Source organism: Aotus nancymaae, unplaced genomic scaffold (assembly GCF_030222135.1).
Source record: "Aotus nancymaae isolate 86718 unplaced genomic scaffold, 86718_ANA_hifiasm-v0.15.2.pri h1tg000007l, whole genome shotgun sequence".
NCBI lineage: Eukaryota > Metazoa > Chordata > Mammalia > Primates > Aotidae > Aotus > Aotus nancymaae.
Genome location: NW_026988418.1, coordinates 44,350,381 through 44,373,470, shown reverse-complemented (window position 1 = coordinate 44,373,470; position 23,090 = coordinate 44,350,381). Strand labels below are relative to the sequence as shown.

The 23,090-nt window shown below is 37.8% G+C and overlaps 1 protein-coding gene and 1 pseudogene across 16 annotated transcripts in view; one reads left to right on the top strand and one right to left on the bottom strand.

The window, feature by feature from the left end:
* Nucleotides 1-23,090, bottom strand: part of ADGRL2 (adhesion G protein-coupled receptor L2) — a 678,543-nt gene that overhangs the window by 417,501 nt on the left and 237,952 nt on the right. The gene's annotated exons all lie outside the window — the stretch shown is intronic.
* On the top strand, nt 16,293-17,109 carry LOC105710159 (mediator of RNA polymerase II transcription subunit 28-like; annotated as a pseudogene).

Below are 23,090 nucleotides of genomic sequence, written 5' to 3'. Positions count from 1 at the left end.
ATGTTATCCCCCCCATTCTGTTTATTTTCTAGAATGACTTAATATTTTTAGAGTGATGATTTGATGTGTAAAATTTTTGTCTTATCTATTATGCTCTGCTTTTATAGAGGCTTATCTTTTCTATCTTGATGATGCTGTCAGCTTTCTTAAAGTTGTACAATATTTTATGGGCCATATATATATATATGTATATTTAGCTTGGAGTCTTGCTCTGTCTCCAGGGTAGAGTGCAGTGGGGTGATATTGGCTCCCTACAACTTCTGCCTATAAGATTCAAGCTTGCCATGTATGTACCTATGCAACAATCCTGCATGATCTCCACATGTACCCCAGAACCTAAAGTACAGTTTAAAAAAAAAAGATTCAAGCAATTCTCATGCCTCAGCCTCCGAATTAGCTGGATTACAGGCACCTGCCCTCACACCTAGCTAATTTTTGTATTTTTAGTAGAGACAGGGTTTCACCATGTCGGCCAGGCTGGTCTCGGACTCCTGACTTGAGGTGATCTGCCCACCTTGGCCTCCCAAAGTGCTGGGATTACAGGCACGAGCCACCATGCCAGGCCTGGCCTACCGTATATATTTTAAAATAAAGTTTTATTAGAATACATCCATGCCTATTCACTTAATATTGTTTATGACTGCTTTGATGTTCCAACAGCAGAGTTAGGTAGTTGCAACAGGGATTGTCTGGTATACAGCTGAAATATTTACTATCTGGATCTTTACAGAAGTAATGTATAAATGTCTTGCCTAGATAATGCTTGGTAATTTTTACTAGAGAAAATGATAATTTGAGTGAGAGAAAAATGATTGATAACTGAAAAAATTAAAGATCTCTCTATGGATATGATTTTGATTCTATAGTTGAATATAATGTAAATATTATTCTAGGAATTATTATCCAGTGAAAGTAATATCCAGACCAGCACAGTGGTTCATGTCTGTAATCTCAGTACTTTGGGAAGCTGAGGTGGGCGGATCACCTGAGGTCAGGAGGTCGAGAACAGCCTGGCCAATATGGTGAAACCCGGTCTCTACTAAAAATACAAAAATTAGCCAGGTGTGGTAGCGCATGCCTGTAGCCCCAGCTACTTGGGAGGCTGAGGCATGATAATTGCTTGAACCTGGAAGGCAGAGGGTTGCAGTGAGCCAAGATTGTGCCACTGCACCACTGCAGCCTGGGCGACAGAGTGAGACTCCATGTCAACACACACACACACACAAAAACAAAGAAACATAATATCCTCCATGTTAAAGATCTGAATGAGTAGCAATTAGAGTTGGATATAACTTTTCAGTGCTGCTCCTTCATTCAATATCTGTAAGTACAGATGAAAAAACCCCAAGAATGTCTAACTTTAATAATATATTTTATGCTGGGAACATAGCCAGATTCCAAGATGGTCCAAGTGATCCCTGATTCTTGATACTCACTTCTTTGTGTAGTGTCACCCTACAGAATGTAGGGCTGATTTGTGTAACCAGTAGGATATTGCAGAAATTTTAGAGTGACTTCTGAGGAAGTATGATTTTGTCACTTCTGTTTGGCTTTGAAAGAATCAGTTACGATACGCTGAGAGGGCACTCAAACAGCTCTTTGAAAAGGTCCATGGAGCAAGGAACTGAGCTTTCTGCCAATAGCCAGGGGGAAACTTAGGCATCTTGCCAATACCCATGTGAGTGAGGCATCTTACAAGCATACCTTCAAGCCCCAGTCAACCTTTAGATGGCTGAAGTTCCTGCTAACATCTTTTTTGGTTTAATTTTAAATATTGAATTAAATTTGTTTTTAGAGACAAGGTCTGGCTCTGTCATCTAGGCTGGAGTGCAGTGGCACAATCATAGCTCACTGCAGCCTTGATCTCCCAGGCTTAAGCAATCCTCTCACCTCTGCCTCCTCAGTAGTTGGGACTACAGATGTGCACCACCATGCCTGGCTAAGTTTTTTTCTTTTTTGTAGAGACTGAGTCTCATTAGGTTGACTAGGATGGTCTTGAACTCCTGGCCTCATGTGGTCCTCCTGCCTCAGCCTCCCAAAGTGCTAGGATTACAGGAGCGAGCCACTGTGCCTGGCCTACCTGCTGACATCTTGATGACAATCTCCTAAGAGACCTTGAGCCAGAACCACCCACCTAAGTCACTCTTCAACTCAGAATCTATAGTAATAGAGGTTTACTATTTTAAGCTATTCATTTTTAGAACAATTTGTTATCCAGCAATAGACAACTAGTATGGGTGTGGGTGTGTTTGAACACTGGATCTACCACTTGCTAGATGTGTGACCCTGGGTATATTAATTTATCATGTAACTTAATTGTCTCATCTGCAAAAACGGGGAAAAAATTGTCTCTGTCTCACAGTGTTGTTGTGGAGAATTCAATGAGATGATGAATGAAGAGACTTTCTAGCAACTAGTAATTGCTAAATAAACAATTATTCACTTTTAATTATTATTAGAACTGAAAGCCAGTACCCACCTAATAATTTTTTCAAACCTTTTATTTGAGTGTGGGCAGGGGGTGAGGTAGGGAACTAAGTGACTATATAAAGGAAACTTAAGTAATTTTTATCCTATATTTGAAGTTTATAAAATTTGGAAGACTTAAATTGAATGTGATAGATCAGCAAAGCAAGTAATGAAGAGGCTATTGTCAGTGTACCTAAAAATAGGACCTATATTATTACTACATAATACTATGTACTAACAGTAGAGGATGGAGAACAGGCTGCTATCTAAGACATAGGTAAAAATGTTCTTGGGTAATCCTAGCCACAAATTTTAAAAAATGAATTGAATAATTCAATTTTTGGTCTAATTTGCTAAAGCCGAAACCATACATATCGTTTTTTGGTGAAAATAAAAGATAAATAGCAAAATAATATGATTCTTTGCAGATTGTTTGAGTTATCTAACCCTTCTTTAATCCCAGGGATTATTGAACAAAACCAACGTTCATTCAAAAACACTTACAAAATCTGTTGTGGATTACCAATATCATCAGTTAAAGCTGTTTCAAATTTATTGCTTTCATTCAGGTTAAATAATAAAAGGGTCCATTTGTCCCTCCACATGTATATACACGAATTTAGCTTTCATCATTCTCTACAAGTTTAATCCAGTGATTTATGTTTTTTAACGCATATTCAGAGAATCTGTTGAAGAAACTCATCCAGGCAGACAGACGAGCTAGATGGGATTAATAAGATGTGTGCAGGATTTAAAGCTGGTTGATTCAGTTCAGAGTAAGTTAAAAAGAGAAAAAGAATATAACACCATAACCCTCCTTGAGGTTCTAATCATTTTAATGACTTTAGCAAAAGAGAACAGGCTAAGGTCAAGAAAGTTCAGAGACAATGATCCCTCTTTCTAGAAATACATTGCATGGAAAAAAAGCCATTCCTTCAGTTTTCTTTTTTTAAACAGTGAAAAATACCACCATAAAAATTTTTAAAGAGAAAATCTGCCTTCTATTTTAGCCATCATGTTAATGGTTAATTTTGAGGTTTCAGAATTCTAGATTTTCTTTTCAAAGTCATTGTATTTCAACATACAACAGAAAAAATGAGAAAAAAATGGTCAAGCTGACTTAAAAAAGAAAAGTATTACAGTAATGCAATACATGTAAGCTCTCAGATACAAAGAAATACTATGACTTATCTTGTTATTTATGACTTTGAACATTTAAACACATTCAGTTTAAGTCTTGCAGGAATAAACTATTGGGCTCATAGAGGGAAAAATATCTTTTTCCCAATAGAGTGAAGCCCATTCCACTCTATCAGCTAATTTTGTTTCAATAATATTTTAATTTTTACACACATTAAGAACTTCCTTTCATAATACTGTTTGGTTTTGTGTAAAAAGCATTTTAACAAAAATGCTCTTTTCCACTTACTTCATTCCAAACACAGAGGACAAATGGGGACTTTCTAAGTATATTTTAGTGCTTCAATGGACCCAATATATAATTCTCAGTATTTCCACCCCTAATTTTGTTGTAACTTTCATGGCTTAATAGAACATCTTGGGCCATGAAGTGTTTTGTGTTCATTAACTTTTAAAGAGGAAGATAATTCTATCTTATTTTCAGCATTTGGGAGAGAATGTTGAGTGCCCTGCATATTTTCCTGATTCTATCCATAATATAGATCATAATAAGGACACACAAATGGGAGGTAGAATTCAGTGCTGTACAATAGAACTTTCTGTGGTGATGGAAATGTTTTACACCTGTGCTGTCCAATGCTGTGGCCACCAACTGTATGTGGCTGTTGCACACTTGAAATGTGGTTAACACATTTTGCTTATTTTAATTCCTTTAAATTTAAAGAGGCATATGTTGCTGGTGACTACCATGTTGAACAGTGCAGGACTAGATAATTTATGACTAGATTTTAAAAAAGAACAGCTGATTCCACAGCAATTGATTATCTTAGCTGTTAGCTTATACCACTCTGATCCCCACATTGTTGATAATGTCTAAAAATATCACTCTCTATGTTATTTTTAAATAAGTTGAGTATACTAGAGAATGTCTGCCCCTTGAAGTAATTTGCATATATAAGTACTACGAGATTTATTTAGCTAGTTTATGAAAAGTTGAGCTGCTCAGATGAAATTTAATTTAAATTTACTTGTTTCAAATATATGATTTATTAATATAATTGAGTGTCTTTATTGCCTTAACACCATGATTAATTATGAAATTTCTTCAAACTGAAGTATCAATTATTTTCAGAATAAATAAAATGCTATCAGATAATTTCCTATTTATATAAAATAAGTGAAACATTTTAAAGATAACATTTAGCTTAATAGAATCACCAGCTAGGCTCATAGAAATCACCCTTTTCCTGTTCTTTCTTTCTTAGGCTTTCTTATAATGCATATTCATATTTGCCAAAAGCAGAGGGAAGCTTTGTCCCAGGCAAAATATACCTGGGAGATACCTAATATCATATTATCTTAAATATTGCCTACGTGATGATTTCAGTTCCAAGTAAATCTGTGGAATAGAGAGTTCCACGTAAAGTAGGGAGGAAGGCAGAACATAATGCATGCAAAATTTTCAATAGACTCCTGCATTTTCAGAGTTGGCTAGAGTTTGACTTATTATGTTAATTTACATTTTAACCATATTACTCAAGTATAAATCATCACTTCATTATTTTCCGGTCTCAACTAAGATGTACTACCCTAAGATTATGATCAGGCCATTTGGATTCAGGTTTTGTTTATTTGTTTGGTTCTAGTTAGATGGGTAATAGCATTATTATCTGCTGTTAAGTTATTTTAAAACTATGTGTTTGACCAAAACTAATCGGAAACAACCAAACGGCAACCAATACATGTTTGTGGGAATAGGATTATTTTCAAAGTTTATAGAACACCCTGGAATTTCCTTCTTATAACTCTCTGTATGGAAACTCCTTGTTTTGTTTGTTTGAATTTATAGACATATTACCAAAAATAGAATATACGCTTTCTGTACTCTAAATTCTGTATTTTCTTTCTCCACTTATGGTTCTCTACAAATTACTCCCCTGCTTCTGTACCTCTCTGTAAAGCTGCAATATCTTAACTATTCCAGTCCCAAATCTATTCCACACAGCCTGTCAATCACATCACCTTCCAAGGTACTTCACTGCACACAAATCAAGTTTGAGTCGTCTACTTCTAATCAATAGAGCCTTATAGATTGTTTTAGTGTACCTAAATCACTTCCCAGAAAATATCTCGCCATCTCATTTCTAATGGGAAAACATCAGATGCGATTTCAATCTGGGCCACTAAAGGAGAAAGGCTAATGTGTTTTTCTGGTCCATCAGGGGCCTAAACTCCATGTAGTTCTTACATGATATGAGAAAATGTTTTCTCTCAAGTCAAAGACACACACACAACAGGAACATTTTAACTAGGGGCAGTGTGAAATGAGGGAAGATGGCTGAAGGAAGCGCATGCTGCCAGAAGTTTTCACCACGGCAGAAAGCTTGTGCATAGCCTCAAAACCTCTGCAGCGTGGTCAAGGCAAGCAGTTCAAAAACACAAGTGCCTCTTTGAAACAAAACTGCCTGGAAATCCTTTTTTTTTCTCTTTAGTAAATCAATAGCAAATGTGGCTACTAATGGTGCTTTGAATACTGTAACAACACAGTTCATTCATCATCCATATTCCAAAGATATTTATTGCTCTAATAAGATAGTTAAATAGCACGCTAAGTGCTGTTCTTAACATTCTGTCCTGTTCTGTAGCTAAGGAGAGTACAGACAAAATCTGTATTTATATGTTGCACTTTCTAGTTAACAAAATACCATCATATACTTCATTTTATTTAAACTTCATAGTAGCACTGTGTCCCTGAATCACAGGCAGGAAACTGAGGCTCTGATAGGTTAACAACCTCAGTGGCCTGTGTTCAAAGAGCTGTTGTCTTTGAGATGTATCTGTAAATGCGGTTAGAAGATTTCAGAACCCATCTTCTTACCATTATAATATATATATAAATAGTTATTTACATCCACTGACTTTTTTGATATTTGAAAAGAAAATTTAATTCTGAAAGAAATTAATTTTGTGCTAGATGACTTGTTATCAGAATTACAGCTTCTCTCAGGCAGTGATGGAGGTTGGCATGCTTATTCTGGCTAATGTTAGGCTCTGCCTGAATTAGGATGGAGGCTACTGACATTCATTCAGGCAGTTTTCTGGAGCCAGACATATAGACTAGCGTCAACCGAACATCGTCCTCAATATCCTCTGAGAACACTTGACTGTTGTGGGCAGCCTCTCAGGTGGCTCTCAGTGATCCCTCCTTTTGGTATCCATGTCTAATTCTCTTCCCTTGAGCATGGGCTGGACCTAGTGACTTGCATTTTTCTAATGAACAGAATATGGCAAGAGATGAGATGTCACTTCTGAGATCAGACTGTAAAAAGACTCTGGCTTCTGCCTTGTCCACCCTCACTTGCTCTCTTTCTTGCTCATCCTGATGGAATCTAATGTCATTCTCTGGGTTGTCCTAAGGAAAGGCCCATGTGGCAAGGAACTGAGGGAGACTCCAGCCAATGGATAGTGAGGAAATGAGACCTTCAGTCAGACAACCCACGAGGAACTGAATCTTGCCAACATCTATGTGAATAAGCTTGAAAGTGGATCCTCTTTCAGTCTAATCTTGAGATAACTACAACCCTGGCGGTCATCTGGATAGCAGCCTCCTGAGAGGCCTGACTTAGATAACCCAGTTCAGCTGTGCCCAATCCTGACCCACAGATAATATGTTGCCTTAAGCCATTAAGTTCTGGGGGTAATTTGTTATACAGCAATGTGTCACTAATTAATTGACTTTAACAGAATTCCTTTTGCCTACTCTTTATGTACACAATGCCCTTCCCACCATCCACACTTAATTTTGAAAAAGGATTTGGCATTAGTGACTATGAATATATGCATAGTGGCTGGGATCATTGTTCTGGAGTTAGGAACATCTGGGCTGTGTCTATTTACTATTTACTACCTCTAAGCTAAGGAGAAAATTATTTCATTTCTTCAGTCCTCCATTTCCTCATCTGTAAAAGAATCTACCTACACTAAACTACCTCATAGGGTTGTGTGTGTGTTTTATTAATGAGTTGATGAAAACAAAACAAAAGATTTAGCACTTAGTAGGCACTAAGAAAGTGTTTTATTTGCTATTTACTACCTCTAAGCTAAGGAGAAAATTATTTCATTTCTTCAGTCCTCCATTTCCTCATCTGTAAAAGAATCTACCTACACTAAACTACCTCATAGGGTTGTGTGTGTGTTTTATTAATGAGTTGATGAAAACAAAACAAAAGATTTAGCACTTAGTAGGCACTAAGAAAGTGTTAAATATTACAACTGTATGTATTTGGGTGTAATTGAAATTTTCGCTTATGCAAATACATGTTTGTACAGGGAGAGGAAATTCAGTACTTATATTTATATGACGTTCCTGTTTTGAGATGTTAGGCTTCTTATAGGATGGAGATTCAATAGGAGAAATAGAGGAAATGTTCGCATGAGAGTTAGGACACTTGAATTGTATTTTCCTTTTAGGTCTTTCTTCACTGAAAAAAAAAAAGAGTGAGTTTTTAGCTGTAAAAATCTGTTATATTTCCGTATACCTTGTAAGTCACCGAACTACATATAAAGTAATGCTATCTACATCATGCAGACCATATTAATAAGACAAATAAAACAAGTTGATTGTCTATTCCCCACTCCTTGAACTTCTGTTTTCTTTATCTCCTCTCTTTCTTCCTCTTTTAGGTAATGCTTTCTAACATAGGAGGTTGGTAATTAATCCCAAATATTGGCCTATTAATTAAGTAATCAAACAACTCCATTAAAAATGGAAATAATAGTGACACAAACACCAGAAGGGTGTCAACGAACAGCAGTAAAAGCCATTCTAAAATATTTTGCAAGATACAAAAATAATCTAAGTGCATGGTAATAACTGATGTGTGATGCCTTACAAATTGAAGCCAAGTTGTAGTGATTTTCACTAGATGTTTCTCAAATCCTGTGGGTGACACAAGCCCATTTCCTCTGTCACATTTCTGAAGAGATAATTGTAGGAAATACTGTAAACAGTCAAACATTCATAGGTCATATTGAGAAATGTTTATAGATATTGACAGTTAAATACAACGTATCACAGCACCAGGCACAATATGGCATCCACCTAGCAATAAGCTTTCACAAATCAAAGTCAAAAAAGTTACACTTTGGTAATAAAGAAATACAGACATATTGTTGAATGGGTGAATGAATAAGTGATGGAAATGCTTGTCAAGATTATGGGTTTGTATGAAATATTATAGAAATAATAATGAACATAATCAATTTTTCTTTAATATTTATTATATTAATATTTATATATTAATCCCAATGTTTAATTTAGAAATTAAACAACGATTAAACCAAAATAGGAAAAGCAATTCTCTAAATACTAGAGAAGTAGTAAATACAAAAAAATTTCCTAATAGTTACTAAATGTTGATATCAATTATAAAAAGAAAGCTGAAAGAATTTTAAAGTTTATAAAAAATGAAAATTAAATTTGCTAAAATTTTAATAATAGAAATATTTACTGGGAAGTAGTTGCAAAGAAACAAAGACTATATAATTGATATTTTTGAGCTGAGACTATACAATTTAATATTTTAGGCTAAATGGAAAGAAATAAAATTTACTTACATTTATTAGGCACAAGAACCTTTTAAATTTACATATAAAGAAAGGTTTGTACCAGTGAGGTGGCTCATGCCTGTAATCCCAGCACTTTGGGAGGCTGAGGTGGGCAGATCACCTGAGTCAGGAGTTCCAGTCCAGCATGGTCAGCTGGCCAACATGGTGAAACCCTGTCTCTACTAAAAATATAAAAAATTAGCCAGGCGTGGTGGCAGGCACCTGTAATCTCAGCTACTCGGGAGACTGAGGCAGGAGAATCACTTCAACCTGGGAGGCGGAGGTTGCAGTGAGCCGAGACTGTGCTGCTGCACTCCTAATGCCTCAGTCTTCATTTGATAGTAATTTAGTACATTAAACATATGCAGTCTGGGTGTAATTGTTTCCTAGTTTTCCTTTAAATGAAAATATGGGTGAGTGGTGTGGATTTATAGACATACTTGTCAGTTTACATATGGAAGAAAATTACTGGTATTTTTAATCAAATCACCTTTCTCAGCTACCCAAGAGCCTCAAACAATTTTAACTAATTTATATTTTAATTATCCACTTTCTTCCTTGAGGGACTCTTTTTGCACAATTTGGTTTCCCCTCTCTACTGATAATCTTCTTCTATTTATTATTTATAAAATTGTACTTCTCCTTGCAACCATGACTATGTTTTGATGATTGTGAATGTTGATTGGATTAATTGAGAAGCCATTTATGCCCTTGTTTTTGTACCTTAAAAATTACAATTTTAAAGTATTTGAGCTTTTTAGAGACAGATTTGAGTCAGGAGTGTTCTTATATAAATGATGCTAACTTTTGTGTTTTGTCAGTTGCCCAGAAAGGCATGAAGTTTTGGGGCAGCATAACAGAACAAAACAAAGCAGAATCTTGCTCTTCTACGCTCTGTATGTTTGTTCTTTGCTCAGATACAGGCCAGGACATAGAGCATTAATTGTTTCATGAAAATCCTGCAATTAAAGTGCTATCAGTGCAAAATGATTAAAACTGAAAGAAAAGACGGGGCATGGTGACTCATACGTGTAATCCTAGCACTTTGGGAGGCTGAGGAGGGTTGATCACCTGAGGTCAGGAGTACAAGACCAGCCTGGCCAACATGGTGAAACCCTGTCTTTACTAAAATACAAAAATTAGCTGGGCATGATGGCAGATGCCTGTAATCTTAGCTACTTGGGACGCTGAGACGGGAGAATCGTTTGAATCTGGGAGACGGTGGTTGCAGTGAAGCAAGATCGCACCACTGCACTCCAGCCTGGGCGGCTGAGTGAGACTCTGTCTCAAAAATAAAAACAAAAACAAAAAAAAACTGAAAGAAAAAAAACAATAGCAAGAGAGAAAATGATATACAAAAAAGAGAAATCTTACAGTAATATGTATTTAGCACCTATTAGCTCATGCACTGTTCCAGGTCTGGGAGTTATTTTATCAGTGAACAAAATCAACAAAAATCCCACTGTCTTGAGCTTATATTCTAGTGTGGGAGGGCCACTTAGATAAAGGGAGAGAGACAATAAATAATAAACATGATGAATATATGTGTTAGAAGATGAAAGGAGCCAAGTAGAAGAGAAAGAGTAGCGCAGCGTAAGGGTGTTGGGAGCGTGTGCTGTGGAGGAAGGGTGAGGGTAAAGGTCCTAGAGAGGAGGTCATGGAAGGTCTTAAACTGAGAACATGACATTGAGCGAAGACTCAAAGGAGGTGAGGAAATCATCCCAACAAACATCTGGAGGAAAAGCATTTGAGGCAGAGGGGACAGCTTTACTGAAGTCTCTAAGGCAGGATTGTGTCTGGTGCCAAGAACTGCAAGAAGGCAAAAGCGGCTGGCATGGAGGCAGCTAACGGGGAGTGAAGGGAGATAGCTGAGAGAAGAATGTGTCTGGAGGACCGGCTGGTGGCACAGACAGATCATTTAGGGACTTGTAGACCATTGTGAAGATTAACTTTTACTGATTCCTGAATGACACATGTTTTGTCTCTGCCTCTTCTGCTGCCCGCCCCTCCTCCTCCTCCACTTCCTCCTCCTTCTTTTTCACTTCCCTGACAGGGCATTTATCTAACACATCTTGATTTGAATAATAACAAGATTCTAAAATTTTAGGAGTGTATTTCCACAATTTTCTTATTCTCATCAGTTCTATTCAACCCAAAAAGATGTGTTGAATTCCCAGCACATAGGTGCAAAATTGTGTGTTTAGTCTCTATTTTAAAAATAGAGGCCGTCGCCTATTTGATTCTGACTGTAGAATACGGCGCTCTAGGCTGCCATTGAACAGGATACAGCACTAAGCATTCAGTGTACATTAACTCACTTAGTCCTCACAGCCACCCTGTGAAATGGATGTTATAATTTTTCCGTTTTACAAATGAGGAGAATGAAGCAGAGAAAGGATAAGTAACTCATTCAAGACACACAGACAGTGAGCTACAGAACCAAAACTTGAACTCAGGTATTTTTGACTCCAGTGTCTGTGTTCTTGGCTCTTTGTAATACTGTCTTTTATTGTCATAATCCTTCACAATACACATACTCTTTAAAATGCTTTGTTTATTCACTGTTAACTCACCAAGTATTTATGAACATCCTACTGCCTTGTCACCACTGTCAGGCATTGTGAAGACAGGGCAGCTGAAAGCCTCTATGGTATCTTTGTCTGGATTAAAAAAAGGTATCTCTTCTTTGAGGCCCTTTACTTTCTTTTGTCAGTAAATTATCATAATATTCTGATCTTTTAAAGAAGACATTTAACTGCTATTGCTGAAAAACTATCATAATGAATACACAATTTTTTTAAAATCCAAAGGTAGAGTAAATACGAAAGCCAAACTATTAAAGTTGTCTCTGATGTACATAATGCCCCTTAGATGTGGTGGCCTTGTGAGGTACATGACCTGAAGATGCTCCTGGCATAATGCCCCTGGATGAACCAAATAAAAGATAATCAAACATTGCTCCCTAGAGATGAAAAACAAAACACCTGCATTGGGTCAGAAAATTACTTTTCTACAAGACTTTTTGAGTTTTATTGATAGACTCTTTCTCAGCAATGTTGAAAATTATTATTTGAATAATAACAAGACACTAAAGTTATAGGAGAATGTTCCTGCCATTATGTAGGGATTACCTTTCATTTTTATTTTTATTTTTTGAGATGGAGTCTCACTCTGTTACCCAGGCTGGAGTGCAGTGGCACGATCTCAAGTCACTGCAACCTCTGCCTCCTCGGTTCAAGTGATTCTTCTGCCTCAGCCTTCTGAGTAGCTGGGACTACAGGTGTGCACCACCTCGCCCAGATAATTTTTGTATTTTTAGTAGAGATGGGGTTTCACTATATTGGCCAGGCTGGTCTCAATCTCCCGACCTTGTGATCCGCCCACCTTGGCCTCCCAAAGTGCTGGGATTACAGGTGTGAGCCACCTCACCCAGCAGATTACCTTTTGTTCTCATCAATTCTATTTAGTTCAAAAATACATGTTGAATTCTGAACAACTGCAAAACTGTGGTAGGAACATTAAAAAAAAAAACATGAATCACAGCCTATTGGGCATAGACCATGTACTGTGATGTGCTAGAGCACTACTGAACTGTACATGATACAAATTCTTCATCGTATTTATATCCATCGCAATTGACACTAATCAGTTACCTAGTTAGAGGAGCTTGTTTCTCTCACCAAGATTAGAGTATACCTATGCCATTAATTTTATATTAATTAGTATCTATCCTTAAGAGATTTTAAAGCAGGACTGGTTATTAATTCCATCTTTACAAATAAAGAAAAGGAAGTTCAGAGAGGCTAATGGTGAGGTCAGGTCCAAACTCAGGAATTTCTGACTCCAAAGCTTACCATGCTAGGCTTAGCATAAGGTGGGATGATGACCAAATCTAAGCCTCCTTATAGAATGACAGAAAAATTGGAGGCATAGGTTTTAGGAATAAGAGAAAGCACACAACCAGAACAGCAAACTAGTAAACATCTTACCTACGCCAGATTCCAGCTTGTTTATATCTGACCCAGACCAGGCACAATTCCTTATTGTTTGTGAGCCAATTCAAATGCCTGAACTCTGAACCGTAATTTTAAATGCATGACATAGTCCAAGAACTTGGTGCAAGGTTCATTATATTGCCTTTCTTTTTCATCTGTACTTGCTTTCAGACTTAGATTCAGTGCTTTAGAAAGGGCAATCTAAAGATACTAAGGGTTATGAAATGAGAATGACAAACGTGTATTGAAAGTTAACCAGGAACCAGATACTATTATAAACACTTTATTGTATAAACCCTTATTTAAGAAGTGGGAATCAGGCTTTTTTCCTCTACTCTATAACAAATTTCAATAGCTGAGGCAAAAGTTAGAAATATCTGAAGCTGAAAGACTGCATGAAGAATGAATATGAAGGAATCTTTGCACTCAAATTCTCCCATGAAGCAATATGGCCTTGAAGGTATTGTCAACAAACCAGTGGGTGAGACAGTTCAACCACAGATATAAAGGAGAGCACACTATGAAAGGTGTTATAATTTAATATGATTCCGACATTCAAGTGCCTGTTTCTTATTCATGTGAGAAATAACTTTTTTGAGTATTATCACAAATAATAAATGATTACTTTCTTGCAGCTAATGAAAATAATTTTTGTTGTTAATGTTCTTATATTGGTTCTTAGTCCCTATTCCTCTTCTTTTTAAAAACCTATGTTCATGCTGTTTTTCCCACCCAAACCCTTCGGGAATAGGGGCTAAATTTTTTTTTTTTTTTTTTTTTTTTTTTTTTAGAGAAAGAGAGAGAGAGAATAGGAAGGAGGGAAAAGGAAGAGAAAGAGAGAGAGAGAATGGGGAGGAGGGAGAAGGAAAAGAAAGAGGGAGAGAGAATGGGAGTATTGATTTCTTGCCCAGGCTAGAATGCAATTTAGTAATGGGTATTGAAAACCTCTTTTATACTGATAATTATACTTAATGATGTAGTCAGAAAGGAATAAGGGAAGAAGATAACAAACAAACAGCCAACCAATATTTAATTTAAACCTATGAAATGCTATGCGATTACTGAGGAGTGATTTACTTCCAATTATATAGTCACCTTTGGAATAGGTGTGAGGTGGTAATGTATGTTTTGTGTATTTGAAGTGGAGAGTTCTATAAATGTTTATTAAGTTTACTTGTTCCGGGTCTGAGTTCAAGTTCTGAATATCCTTGTTAATTTTCTATCTCGTCGATCTATAGAATCGTTAGCTCTTCTTGTTGCATTGATCCTTTTGCCATTATGTAATGTCCTTCTTTGCCTCTTTTGATCTTTGTTGCTTTAAAGTCTACTTTATCAGAGGCGAGAATTGCATCTCCTGCTTTTTGTTTATTAGTTTATTTTTACTCTCTGTTTGATTGGTAAATCTTCCTCCTTCTCTCTGAGTCTTTGGTATTGTTGCATGTAAGATGGGCCCGGATGCAGCATACTGATGGGTTTTGGCTTTTTATCCAATTAATATATATATAAGTTTAATACCGGCGTTTGATGCTAGCTGGCTGTTTTGCCCATTAGTTGATGTAAATTTTTTATTGTGTTAAAGTTCTTTGCTTTTTGATATATTTTTGGAAAGGCTGATATTGGTTGTTCCTTTATATGTATAGTGCTTCTTTCAGAAGCTCTTGTAAAGCAGGCCTGGTGGTGGTGAACTCTCTAAGTACTTGTTTGTTCGCAAAAGATTTAATTTTTCCTTCGCTCATAAAGCTTAGTTTGGCTGGATAGGAAATTCTGGGTTGAAAGTTCTTTTCTTTAAGGATGTTAAATATTCGTCCCCACTCTTTTCTGGCTTGTAGCGTTTCTGCTGAGAGATCTGCTGTAAGTCTGATAGGTTTCCCTTTATGGGTAACCTGACCTTTCTCTCTGGCTGCCCTTAGTATTTTCTCCTTCATTTCAACCCTAATAAATCTGGCGATTATGTGCCTTGGGGTTGGTCTTCTTGAAGAATATCTTTGTGGTGTTCTCTGTATTACCTGAAGTTGAATATTACCCTGCCTTGCTAGGTTGGGAAATTTTTCCTGAATGATATCCTGAAGAGTATTTTCCAACTTGGATTCATTCTCTTCATCAGATTCAGGTACACCTATCAAACGTAAATTAGGTCTTTTCACATAGTCCCATATTTCCTGGAGACTTTGCTCATTCCTTTTCATCCTTTTTTCTGCATTCTTGTCTTCTCGTTTCATTTCACTGAGCTGGTCCTCGACTTCTGATATCCTTCCTTCTGCTTGATCAATTCGACTGTTTAAACTTGTGCATGCTTCGCGAAGTTCTCGTGTTGTGCTTTTCAGCTCCATCAATTCGCTTATATTCTTCTCTAAATTGTCCATTCTCGTTAACATTTCGTCAAACCTTTTTTCAAGGTTCTTAGTTTCTTTGCATTGGGTTAGAACAAGTTCTTTTAATTCACAGAAGTTTCTTATCACCCACGTTTTGAAACCTGCTTCTGTTATTGGAACACACGTGTAATCTATTAAGCCTTGTTCCGTTACTGATGAGGAATTGCAATCCCCTGTAGAGGGAGAGGCATTCTGATTTTGAGTATTCTCTACCTTTTTACGCTGGTTTCTTCCCTTCATTATATATTTGTCCGTCTGTCGTCTTTATAATTACCGACTTTCTAACTGGGTCTCTGACGTCCAACTTGTTGATTCCCTGCGCCGAAATCTGAGCAATCCACTGAGCCGGCCAAAACAGCGGTGTTAAGATTGATGGTGCTTTTCTGCCCGGGAATATCCGGACTCTGCACCAAGAACTGGCGTGCTAAGGCACCAGCAAAACCACCACGCCGGCCACAAGAGTCGCCCTGGCGACCCGTGGAGCTCCTCCACTGGGAATCTCCTGGTCCGTGAGCAACTAATATTCGTCTGAAAGTGTGGCGTCCTCTCGTTCTTTGTGCTTTCACTGGGAGGTACGTGCCCGAGCTGCTAGTGATCAGCCATCTTGGATCTCTCTCCAATAGGGGCTAAATTTTATGCCTCGTTGAGAGTTTGAGTATTTACCTCCTACTTTGCACATGGAAGACACTGTTCATTTTATTCATTGATGATGTTTTTGAGCATCTACTGTGTGCCAGTCACTGACTTGTGTGATGGGGTACAGTGGGGAATAGATGCAGTCCCTGCTGAAACTCTCACTGTTATAGAGAAGCCAGACAATCAACAGGCAATTTCATTACCATATAAGTACAACGGAGGGCAAAACAGCGTGCTCGCCAGAACAGAGGTAGACATCCTCAATGTAAGGTGATCAGGGAGGACTTCCCAGAGAAGGTGACAAATATTCAGAGATTATAAAGAAAGTAACAGCTAAGAGTGGGCTCCTTCCATGCCATTCCAGACATAGCTGCTCCACTGTGTTCTCTGGGCAGCCACCGGGACCCCCAGCCCCCACCAGGCCTCCTGGGCCAAACTTCACTTCTTCAGGCAGCTCCAGGTGCTCTGAGACCTCCTAACAGTACTTCGATGGAGAAATTGGAGTCATCTTGCGAGGCTTGCTTAACTTCTCCGGTGAGTCAGGACTATGTCAGTGGCACCCATCAGGAAGACATTTGAACTGGTATTGATCAGTGTGCAGAATTTTCTGGATATTTCAAGAGACAGAATGCTTTTTCTTATGAAAAAGATTGCAGGCATTTGTTCAGAAACCAGAGCAGGTTATCAAAGAGGATGTCTCAAAACTAAGGAATGAATTACAGTGGAAAGATGCACTAGTCCAGAAGCACTTGGCAAAGCTGAGCCGTGGACAGCAGGTGCTGGAGGACATCCATGTGCAGCACAAAAAGCTGGCCGACATTTCTCAGGGCTCTTTGGCCAACCTTGAGGAGGCCTCTATCAACATCCCCACACCTCTGAAGCCAACCTGAGCAATAGGCAAATGTGGTCAGCCTGAGAGTGGGTTTGCCACATATCCCTTCTTCTTTTTTTTTTGAGACGGGGTCTCGCTCTGTAACCCAGACTGGAGTGCAATGGTGTTATCTTGGCTCACTGCAACCTCTGCCTCCCAGGTTCAAGCAATTCTGCCTCAGTCTCCTGAGTAGCTGGGATTACAGGTGCCCACCACCACGCCCAGCAATTTTTTTTTTTTAGTATTTTTAGTGGAGACAGGGTTTCACCATCTTGGCCAGGGTGGTCTTGAACTCCTGACCTCTGATTCTCCCGCCTTGGCCTCCCAAAGTACTGGGATTATAGGTGTGAGCCACCACACCCAGCCTATATCCCTTCTTGTAGACTTGACATTTTGGAAGAACTCTATGCCAGAGAATGAGTTGATTTTAATTTTATGATCTTATTGAAAAATTTTCCACTATTTTTATAAACTATTAATATCTTGAGTACTTTATAAAATGTCCGTAGCTTTAGTACTAAAATTTTTTTGTAGTAAAATTCTTTTGTGGTAAAATTTCTTGTCTTTAGCAAAGTTTATACTGTTAGTGTGACAACACAGTTTCTTTTAAATGTTGGTTTTGCTTGTTTTTAAATTTTTGTATGACTTTTCATCTTTTTATGTATGTTTCTCATGGTCTGATCTGAAGGAAAAATTATAGGCTGGGCGCCGTGGCTCCTGCCTATAATCCCAGCACTTTAGGAGGCTGAGGCAGGTGGATCACTTGAGGTTAGGAGTTCAAGACCAGCTTGACCAACATGGTGAAACCTATCTCTACTAAAAATTCAAAAAGTTAACTGGGTTTGGTGGCAGGTGCCTGTAATCCCAGCTACTCGGGAGGCTGAGGCAGAATCACTTGAACCCAGGAGTCAAAGGTTTCAGTGAGCTGAGATCACAACTGTACTCCAGCCCAGGCTACAGACTGAGACTCTGTCTCAAAGAAAAAAAAATTATAATAGCCTGAGAATCAGGGGTGAGGATTTTGGTCGTAGGCATTTTATGATAATTACCCCTCAGTGGTATGCAGAAGAATATGTAAATTTGCTCTGTTTCAAGACTTGGAGCTACCTCAAGAAGAAGAATCTAATACAATATTTTTAATGTTTCCAGAACACTCCAAATGGGGATTTTTTTGGTAAATAGGTCAGAAGAGGATTAAAATATCTTGGGTTAGTGTAGTAATATTACAATAGGGTCCTTAGGTTGATGTTAACTTCTTTTAGGGGTAAACTTATATTTTGTGTGGTGTTTGTTTACTTTTTTTCAACAGGGATGTAGTGGGAGCATTGATATGCTAAGTTTCAGTATGTTCTGGAGTAATGCATCAGTTTAATGGGGCAGACACTGTTTTCAGTAGCGTAACAATGAGGGCATAGGTGAGCTATGAGGGGCTAAAGCTTGCTCTGATCATGTCTTTCTGTTTTGAGTTTTGCTTGGTTGTATCATTTTTGTTTTACATTTTGGGAGGAAAAATATTTTCCATTAAGAAAGTTTATTGCCAGCTGGCACAGTGGCTCACGCCTGCAATCCCAGAACTTTGGGAGGTTGAAGCCGGTGGATCACTTGAGGCCAGAAGTTCGAGGTCAGACTGGCCAATATGGTGAAACCCTGTCTCTACAAAAAATATAAAAATTAGCCGGGCGTGGTGGCAGGTGCCTGTAATCCCAGTTACTTGAGAGGCTGAGGCAGGTGAATCGCTGGAATCCAGGAGGCGGGGGTTGCAGTGAGCCAGGATTGCACTAACTCCAGCCTGCATGATAAGAGCAAAACTCCGTCTTGGAAAAAAAAAGAAAGAGAAAGAAATAGAGACCAGTGTTGTTTCTCTGGCTCTCATTGGGTGAAGTTTTCTGAGTTTTATACAATCTCTTATTAGATCTTATTAGATCACATCCCTTTACCCAGGACAAATGCTTCACTGTCTTCTGACTGGCAGTACTCCTGTGGCCCTGTGCCTTGGCTCATTTTGTTTTCTTCAGCCTTGAAAGCTTCTTCCCACATGCACTGACATCCACTCATGTGCCTGTTGCCTGAAGCCTCCCAGCACCCATTTTGCTGCATCCCAAGGGTACAGGACTTTTATCTCTTCTACTGCCCTTGCTTGGTTCTCCCTTGTGGGCTAGTGCTTTGCACCTGTCTCTCTGCCCCTCACTAATTGTACACCCGTGAGAATTAGACATTGTTTCCCTTATATATAAAGGGATCATATAGTCTTTCTCTTTTTGTTGTGTGTGTATATGGTATCCAGAACATGGACCTGTGATTTCCAGCCTGACGCCAACAAATCCCTCAGTTAGAATGTATAGGTTAAACAAAACTTTTAAAAGCTCATATAATATGACCTGAAGGCTGTTAACCTGGTTGTCTCATGGTCATTAGAAACTCTGATTGGCAGCTTCATATTTCTGGACTAAAAGCCTAAATAACCAGCCAGGTGTGGTGGCTCATGCCTGTAATCCCAGCACTTTGGGAGGCAGAGGCAGAAGGATCATCTAAGATCGGGAGTTCGAGACCAGCCTGACCAACATGGAGACACCCCATCTTTACTAAAAATAAAAAAAATCAAAAACAAAAAAACTTAGCTTGGCATGGTGGTGCATGCCTGTAATCCCAGGAGAATCACTTGAAGTGGAGGTTGCAGTGAGCCAAGATTGTGCCATTGCACTCCAGCATGGGCAACAAGAGCAAAACTCTGTCTCTAAATAAATAAATAAATGCCTAAATTAGCTGATTAAGTTTTAGGCATTCTTTCAAAGGGATTCTGGTGAAAAGATTGGGAACTATTCTATTTAGTGCTTAGTGAAAATAGTTTGAATTAATGTATGTATCAGTTATTACCATTTCTTTATTACATTCAAAAGGTTTTTTGCCAAAAAAAAAAGTAATAGCTAAGAGGGGAAACAGGACAAGTGAAAGGAACTACAGAAGCCACGGCCTTGAACCTAGCAGCAAGAGATCAGTCAGTTCGGTGAACCTCATGTATTTCATATGGTTAGAAGAATAGTGAGATCTTGACTGATGAGACAGAGGTGAAAGCAGGAGACGACTCACAAATGGCATTCTGCCAATATTTGGTTTTGATGCTGATGAGGCTATTCATAGGTGCCATGATCACAGCTGGAATTCCTATAGGTGTGGCTGAAAAGAAAGTGTCTATTTGAACCAGTCATTATGACAAACACCAAATACCTCTCATGTTCTCATTACAAGTTAATCCAGGGACTAGTGTAAAATGAAGAATCCAGCTGTCATCTGTTTTTTAACCTGTCTGCTGGAATTGTCAGAGGTTATTATTAGAAAGCAGGAGGATTCTGGTCAGTAGACAAATATTTCCCATATTCTCCAAACGTGTGTGGATATCATCGACATGGCCTTTAGATAAATGGAATCTGACACTTATAAACTACTGCCCATACATAAGCAAAACAGCGTTGGTTCTATTTGCATTTTGCAAATGAAGCATCATCTTCAGGTATCTATCCCACTGCAAGTAGCTTTTGCCTCTCTCTGGCTTTCCTAGCTTTAAAAGCGTTTCTGCAATATGAGCGAGGTACTGAACTTTGAGGAAGAGCCCACCGTAATAACAGTAAAGTTTAATGATGCATAACTTTGAGAGACTGACAAATTCCCAGCCAAAGTATTGATTCTTACAGAATTTATGAAGCACATGCTGTATTCTGTGTCATTATGGTCTTTTTTTGCCTGAAAGAATCATGTAAAATAGATTTTTAAATGAGTGGTAATAGCCAGACATAAAGAAGGTATTGATGTGTGTCATGAAGGGTGAAATAGCATGCCAGATTAAGGCATATAACAAATCAAAAACAACAGTACCCTCTACTACTACAAATGTCAATTTGCTTTTCCTTTGAATCACCCCTTCTATTTACCACTTTACACATTTACAATTTGCCTTCTATAGACCTCTTCTGAAGAGCGTTAAAGATGTGAAAAATTTTTGCATAGCTGCAAATACTGCTTTGGGAGATACTAAAAGTTCAAAAACCGGTTGCTTAAATTTGGCAAAGAAATTTGCTCTTATATGTAAAAATGCCCTTTGCAAAAATAATGCTAAAAGCTTATTATCTAGTCTTTATTATATGCATATATAAATGTCATATATAGTGGATCAAGATTTGATATTAAAATTTATCAATTTGGTAATTTTTAAATAATACTGAAATTTTTTATGTGTTCTTCAGAAACACTAAAAATGTATTCTTCCTTTACATCTTCCAGCTAAGCTCTTTTCTGTTCCCAAATGATTGCCTGGAAGTCATCTCTACACTAACATGTTTTGAAAAAGTACGGAATTTATTCCTCTGCTGTCTGTAAATGCACTCTTCATATTAATGCCTATTATCAATTAGTTTCTCAAGAAACAACTGAAATGTAAGTCTTTGTGGTCCCACAATCATTTTGTTTTGACACACTGGGGGAAAATGTGGCTTTCAAGAATAGTAATTTAAACTTTGATTTTATGCTTCACTTTGGAATACATGTTTATTAAATGTGTATCTCACTGACAGACTAATCAATACAGATTGTGTAGCACGTTAGAAGAAAACCATGTCTGAGATTATTAGAGAAATTAAATGCTTTTAGTTTTGCTTACTTGCGCAATATGTGAAAATTAACAGTTTAAACCCTTTCATGTATCTGACCAGGCTTAGTCTTAGACAGAACTCATGGTTTTGCTTTGGGTTCTTTTTGTTTCTTTTCTTTTCTGTTTTTTTCTAAGCAAAGCTTCATATACTCTATGTGGTTAGCATTCATCTAGTAAACATCAAATTACCTGAAATCCTAATTTTAAAGACTAACATTTATAGAGAGAGATCCACACTTAGATGGGAGACAGAAGGAAAATGGAAATTGATTGAGTGGCTGCGGCTTTCCCTGAAAAGCAGTGCTGTGCTTCCATCACATTCCAGAAACCTTTACAGAGCAAGAAAGAGAGGTCATCCAGGTCTAACTGTGCTAGGAACCAATGGATCCCAGAAGCAAATGTATCTCCCATGCACCCAGAAATCTTATGAGAATTAGCCAAATCCTTCTTCGAACAGCTGCTTCTCAACAATTCAGGAGTTTATCAACCTAATATAAAAGTACCTTGGCAGGAAGAAAAAGGCTGAGACTCTCAATAGACTCTTCTCAGGCCTAGTGGAGCCTGAAGAACTCTTCAAGGTCTTAGTCAACAGTGAACAGAGGAATTTGAACCAGCACACTCATCTACACCACAAACAAGCTGCCGAGAGAGCCAGAGAGGGGTCAATTTTTGCATAAACATTTTTTTCCCAGGCCAAACAAAGGCAGATTCAAATAAAATAGGCCAAGTTCTAGATGGAAGATGAGAACAAAATCTCAGGGAACAGGAAAGTGATTCCTTACCTCCAAATAATATCTCACAAGCAGTTCCCATGAACACATTACAGTTAACCCAGGGAGAGTTTCAATTCATGGGATCTGTTTTTCATAAGTTTTCCAAATGGACATTTTTTAAAGGAACAACTTACAGTTTGATTGATTGATGTGCTAGAAAAACTAAAAATTTAAAAAGCTACATATTTCAGAAGCATTTTTTAAAAGGTTGCCATACTCAAAGATACTTGAAACGCAGAGACTGTTCACTCACACCTAGATCTTAATTTCCTATTTTTTTCAACTCAGACCCAGCATTCGTTAGACACTATAGACAGACTATACACATATGACGTATACATAAGTGCACGTAATCACAGCACTTGGTTGTGACAAACTAGTTTTACTAAAATGGAAGATTTAATAGATGAAATGAGGAAATATGTCAATGTAATAGCATTTTAGATTTTGCAAATGAGCTATTCCTAAGGCAACATGAATTGCTTTGCTTTTATATTTCCACAATCGTTTGTTCATTTGACAACTAACATTCAGAATCCATCTTTGATCTTGGAGGACTTGTACAAATCAAAGTATAGTAAATTC